Source organism: Sminthopsis crassicaudata, chromosome 1, assembly GCF_048593235.1.
Source record: "Sminthopsis crassicaudata isolate SCR6 chromosome 1, ASM4859323v1, whole genome shotgun sequence".
In the NCBI taxonomy this organism is placed as follows: Eukaryota; Metazoa; Chordata; class Mammalia; order Dasyuromorphia; family Dasyuridae; genus Sminthopsis; species Sminthopsis crassicaudata.
The window spans coordinates 599220199-599226860 of NC_133617.1; positions in this window are offsets into that span (position 1 = coordinate 599220199).

The following is a 6662-nucleotide window of genomic DNA, read 5'->3' on the forward strand; positions in this document are numbered from 1 at the left end:
CATACAAATTGTATGATAGTTCTAAAAATGACTTTTCAGCTTTTCCCTTTTTGTGGGGAAAATATTCTATTCATAACAAAGGACAACTCTCCTTTAGAGGAGTACCATATGTTGACTGGTTAGGAGCTCCATTTTATTTCTTCTTTCCATTTCTACTTCTATGCTTTGGGAACTATGAGTAGTGTCATTAGGTGATAGGGATGAGCAAAATAAGATTGAAAGTTGGCTAACAAGGGATATGAAGGATTTTATTTATTGTTCAAAGTTCTTTGGGCCCATTTGGGCTCAGGTAGTCATTTTCCTATGAAATTATGAACTGGAAGATAGGCAGAGACCTTCTTGGATGGTTTTAAGGGTAAAAGCAAAACCAAAAAAGAAGCAATTAAAGTCACATAAATATAGGTATCTATAATAGAAGAAAAGCCAAATAATATGAAAATGAGTCTTCCTAAGGGAGGAATTATGTTTCCTTCTAATTCATTCACCTCTCAGTTGTGACTCCAAGAAACTGTAGCATGCACACTAGCACCTCTCATAAACCTTGTATTCCTCCATTGTCCATCTCTATAAAGGTAAAAGAAACAAATTTCACCCCACAATCACAGATGTATTTCTCTTAGCACAGGCAGAATTTTTGTCTGAATCCTCCTTAACAGGCTAATCCTTCACCTGGAAGATAGGCATCTCAGCAGAATGGCTTCAAAAAGAACTGTTGACATGGTGTTTGTTGCTTTAAAACTACAGGAAAAATTCCAGAGCTGAACAGAGCTCTGTACACAATATTCATCAATCTGACCAAGGCCTTTGATACTGCCAGTCATGAGGGCTTATAGAAAAGTATGTCAAAATCTGGTTGCACAGAGAAGTTCTTCAGTTCTGTATGTTATTTTTCCTGGTAACATCCTAGTTCAGTGTTTGGAAGGCTCCAAATTATGGGAAAGAAGAGGTATTAGATTGGTCATCCACCATTGTATATATTGTTGGATGCCTCATTGTTGTATGCCTATGAAACTTGGACAGTAAATATACCAGTGCCATGCCAGAAAATTGAATTGCTTCTATTCGAATTGTATTAAGAAGAGTCTGAAGATCATCTGGCAAGATGCTACACAATATTTCTTGAATTAAACTGCCAAGCATTCAAGCTCTACTGAGATTGAGTTGAAATGTCTATGAGATACTCAATGTAAGTTGTTCAAAAGGTAATTAATGATACCAGACTAAAACTTAGAAGATAGATGAGAACTGGATATAGAGATGTGGGAATAACCTGATAGAAATGATTGAACACATGGGAGCTGATGAGATTATTAAGCAAGACAGAATGGAAGGACAGAATCTTAGATGATACTTGTGTATAGTGGCCATGACCTAGATGAAGATAAAGGAAAGAAAATTTAGAAAAATCAGGTAGGAGAAGAACCTAAATAGATCTGTCATGAAAACGTAGAAAGAAGAGAATATACAGGAGAAGATAGTATTATCAAAGATCTATAGATAGATCAATAAGGATGAAGATTGAGATAAGACCTTTAATTTGTGAGTTTAAAAAATCCCAACCATCCTGGAAAGCAATTTGCAACTATGCCCTTGAACCAGCAGGGCTACTACTTAGTCTGTAACCCAAAAAAATCATAAAGAAGTGAAAAGAACCACATTTATTTAAATGTATATAGTAACTCTGTGTGTCAAAGAATTGGAAAATGAATAGATGCTCATCAATTGGGGAATGGATGAACAAGTTATGGTATATGAAAGTAACAGAATATTATTCTATAAAAAATGATGAATAGGATGATTTTAAAAAGGCCTGGAAAGATTTACATGAATTGATGCTGAGTGAAACAAGCAGAAGCAAGAATGTACGCAATAACAGCAAGATTGTGAGATGATCAACTATGATAGATTTGGTTCTTCTCAGTGGTTCAGTGATCTAAGGCAATCCCAATACACTTTGAATGGAAAATGCCATCTGCATCTAGAGCAGTGGTCCTCAAACTTTTTAAATAGGGGGCCAGTTCACTGTCCCTCTGTTAGGATTCTTGCAGATGTTATGAGCCAGAACTGAGACAAGGTAATGTGCTTGGTTCACACCTTTAAAAGGAGTTCACACCTTTAAAGGAGTGTACACCTTTAAAGGTTCTTTAAGGAGTTTCCACAAGCCCATGGAGTAACCATAAGCTCATTCTCTGGGAGATATAAGGAGCCAACATTGAGTGGGGAAGTCAGATTCAATTGGGTTAAGGATATTTCCCAGGAGAACTTCAGGGAAGTTCGAGGAAATTCAGAGTGAGGATTCAGTGGATTTGCAAGTCCAGCAGATTCACAAGTCTAAAGGCAAAGCCTGCTCATGGACTTCCAGGAGATTCACAACTAGGATTGACTTATGGGAAACCCACAATCCCTCACTCTTGGAGGCAGAGTCTGATTCCCACACTTAGGAGATTCAGAGTCTAATTCATTCCCCGCATTTACCTTTGTGCTGGCTGGAGGCTTTGGATTCAGAGGGAGTTAGAGACTGAAGATTCAGGATTTTGAAGGACACAATAGCGGATCTAGACTTTAACTCCTGGCTGCATTTTAGGATTACTGAACTGAAAGGAAGGCTGCCTCCAGAAACTCTCCAAGAAACCTGCTCCCAGATAACGATAACAATTTAGAGACAACAGAACATTATATCCCTCAGACTGTTGGAGGGCCAGACTATAGTAAAAACAAAAACTATGAACAAATTCCTGTACACACTGCATATATCTTATTTTGAAGTGAAGAAACAAAATAGGAACAAATACAATATTTAAAATGAAGTAAGGTTAAATCAACAAATTTAGCATTATTTCAATGGGAACTATGGGTCTGCTTTTGGCTAATGAGACGGTCAATGTCTGGTTCCATATTTGTCACTACTAGTCATAACAAGTGATACAAGTGTGCATCCATTAGTCTTGATCTGGTTGGAGATTTCAAACGTTTCATTCCAGAAAAAGTCTGTTCACCGACATAAGTGCTGTCAAAGATGGCTGCCATTTTGAGTGCATGGTTCCTGAGATGAGGATATGACTCAGAGGGGAGAGATGCATAGAAATTATGAAGGCTGCTTGAATTGAATGTGTCTTTCAGAGAGTCACAATTCTTCAGTTCAGCCAGTTCCATTTGGTAAATTGTATCTACATTTTCAATGTCAATAGAAAATGAGTTACAGAAAAGCTGTATGTCCTGTCCATGGAGATGAAGGTCTTTAAATCTAAATTGGAACTCCTTTTGCAATTTTTCCAATGAATCCGCACATGTTTTGCTTGGGAATGCAATCAGCAGTTTTTCTGCTAACAGATTTTGAATTGTGGGGAGATGGCAGAAGTTTTCCTCCTTCATTTGTTTGATGAGGAGGCCTAATTTTACTTCAAATGCTTTGACATCTGATTGCTTATCACAGATGAGCTTCCCCTTTCCTTGAAGTTGCATATTGAAATTGTTGAGTAGCTCTGTTACATCTGTCAGAAAGGCAAGGTGCCATTCCCATTCTGCATCGTTGAGCTCTGGTACTTTTTTGTTTTTTGAAAGCAGAAAAGTTGTAATCTGTGGAAGTAAGTCATAGAAACGTTTCAAAACTCTCCCTCGACTCAGCCAACGAACTTCTGTGTGATATAGAACCTCTTCATACTCAACATTTAGCTCAGACAGAAATTCCTGAAATTGTCTGTGATTTATTGCATTATCTCTAATGAAGTTAACACAAGATACCACAATTTTCATAACAGAGTCCCATTTTAGTGATTACTACACAGCGCTTGTTGGTGGATGAGGCAGTGTATTGTTATTGGATGAGAATGGTTATGTTTGTTCATCTCTTGGTTAATGCGAGCAATTACTCCTTTCTTAGACCCCACCATGCTAGGGGCACCATCAGTTGTCACACTGGCTAGTTTAGCCCAGTCCAGCTCCAAATCATAGTTTGGCAAACCTTTGCATAGATATCCTCTCCTGTAGTTGTTCCTTTGATGCTTTGCAGTGCAGCAAGCTCTTCTATGACTTCAAAATAATCATTCGTCCCACAAATAAAAATTAGAAGTTGTGCAGAATCATGAACATCATTGCTTTCGTCGAGTGCCAAGGAAAAATATGAAATTTTTTTTTGTGGAGTTTTGCAAATGCTATTGCAGATTGTCTCCCATTTCTTCAATTCTCTGTATAATTGTAGGTCCTGAAAGACTCACTGTGCTAAATAAATCAGCCTTCTCTGGACACATCTCTTTGGCAACAGAAAGAAGGCATTCTTTAACAAATTCTCCCTCCATGAAAGGTCTGCCAGTGCATGCTATTAACTTGGCAACTTGAAAACTTGCTTGCAGTGATGAAATATTTAGCTGCTTCTGCTTCACAAAAATATTTTGCTGAGTTGTCAATGTATTTTTTAGTTTTAATATTTTATCTTTTCTCACTTCTCCAACCAATCATATTTATCTTTATGTTGCGTTTCATAGTGTCAACGCAAATTATATTCTTTGAACACAGACACTATATATTCTGGCATATCAGACTCTTTCCTTGTACTGCATGAAAAAGTAATCATAAATCCACTGTTCTTTGAATATCCTACAATCCAAGTCAATTTTTCTTTTTCTTGACATCATTATTTCTAAGGGATTCCAAATTGCTATTAGTAAAATGCTAATATATGTATATATATAGAGAGAGTTCTACAAAAAATATACCAGCAATAACTTTGCCCACACACAGACTGCAATGCCCAACTTCCTCCAAGCTGCCTCGGCTCTGTGATGCCTCCATTTTCCGCACTCTCACTCCCACTTTAGACCTTCACTGCACACAAGTCACCACTCAGGCAGCCCTCCCAAATGCCCTGGCTTCCTCTGAATCCTGGGATCAATTCTCATGATCCAGCGCTGCACTCGTAATTTATCATAATTGTAGGCAAGACTGTGCATATATGTATATAACTGCACGATATATTGTATGTGCAGACTGAGCTTCAGTGACAAATCATACATTGGGGCTTCCGGGGGAGGTCATCATGTGACTTGAAGCTGCACAAGTGTATGGGGACCTTAAGAATCTGGAAGGGGATGAAGAGTACACCAGCTCTTCACTGCCTCATACTCAAGATAAGTGGGGGGGCACTAAGGTCAGACCCCCAGTGATTATAAGGTGATGACATAGTTAAGCAATATTCCGTCTCTTTATGAAACTACAGAACATACATACAATGATAAATGTGATGACCACAACAACCAGACATGAGGTCACCATGGATACAGGGCCACGGCCGGGTACCAGGAGCCTCACTCTGGGTGACACATAGAAGTCATTACTGCAACATGCTCTAGAGAGGAAGCCGTTACATTGTTATTACAGCATAATGACAATGATAGAGTCAAGCTGGGACTTGTAATACTAACTGTTACTGTACCCATGCACCAGACACAGCCCATATATTCCCCCTGCAGTGGCCGTGACATGCGCAGCATGCACTCTACATCCCTCGCACCTGTCTGTTGTGGTAGCTTCCATTACTTTACAAGGCCACTGGCCATTAGTTCTCCATCTTCTGCATCTCTCTCCCTTCCCCACACCATACACCCCGGCCTGGAAACTCACCTCTGTATTGCCTCACACTCTGTCTCCTCCGCCTCAGCCCAGTGCCAGAAGTGTGCACTGCTAATGTGAGTTTAGGTCTAATGTCACTTAGGGTCTGATTTTGCCATAACCCTGCGGACCACATAAACGTTCTCAGCGGCCGCATGTGGCCTGCAGGCTGTAGTTTGAGGACCCCTGATCTAGAGAGAGAACTATGGAGACTAAATGTAAATCAACACATGCCCTGTTCACTTTTTTCCATTTTTATCTGTTTTATTTTTCTCTTATGGCTTTTCCCTTTTGTTCTGATTTTTGTTTTCAACATAATTTAAAAGGAAATATGTTTTAAAAAATGAATGTGAATTAAAAGATCATTGGATCCAACTGATAAGTGGTCTTAAGATAAGAACTAAACAATTTCTAAAAGAAAAATTGTAAATCATTAGCAACCCTATAAAATACTGCTCCAGATCATTTATAAGAGAAATATGAATGAAAATAACCCTAAAATTAAATTTTCAAAGAGACAAAAGAATAGAATAATTAATGTTGGAAGAACTGTAAGAAGACATACACACTAGTGATTTGTTAGTGGAATTGCAAATCAGTATAGCCACTTTGGAAATCAATTTAGACTTATGCAAATAAAGGCACCAAAATATAAGTACCTTTTGATTCAGAGATTCTTGTTCTTGTGAGACAGGCAGATATTGGGGGAAGGTGACTGAATGAAATGGGAGGAAGGAAAAAGTGGGAACTCAGCCTTTTAAAATTTTTTTGGTAAAGACTGAGATGAGATTCTTATCTTTAAGGGTGGAAGGAAAGTGTACTTGGGGGCTTGAAGAGAGATGACAATGTTTGAAATGGCTATTATAGTAAGTAGTATAACAAACTGATCAAGGAGATATAAAAGTTTTACCCACATCATACTCTCAGTCTTCTATGATTATTTAATCCAGTCCTTTGGGAACTTCTTTTTAAAACTTGAAATCATTTTTCTCTCTTTTTGACTTTAACTTCCCTACATTACTTTGAAAACATTGAGTTTCAGACTATTTGAAGATGAT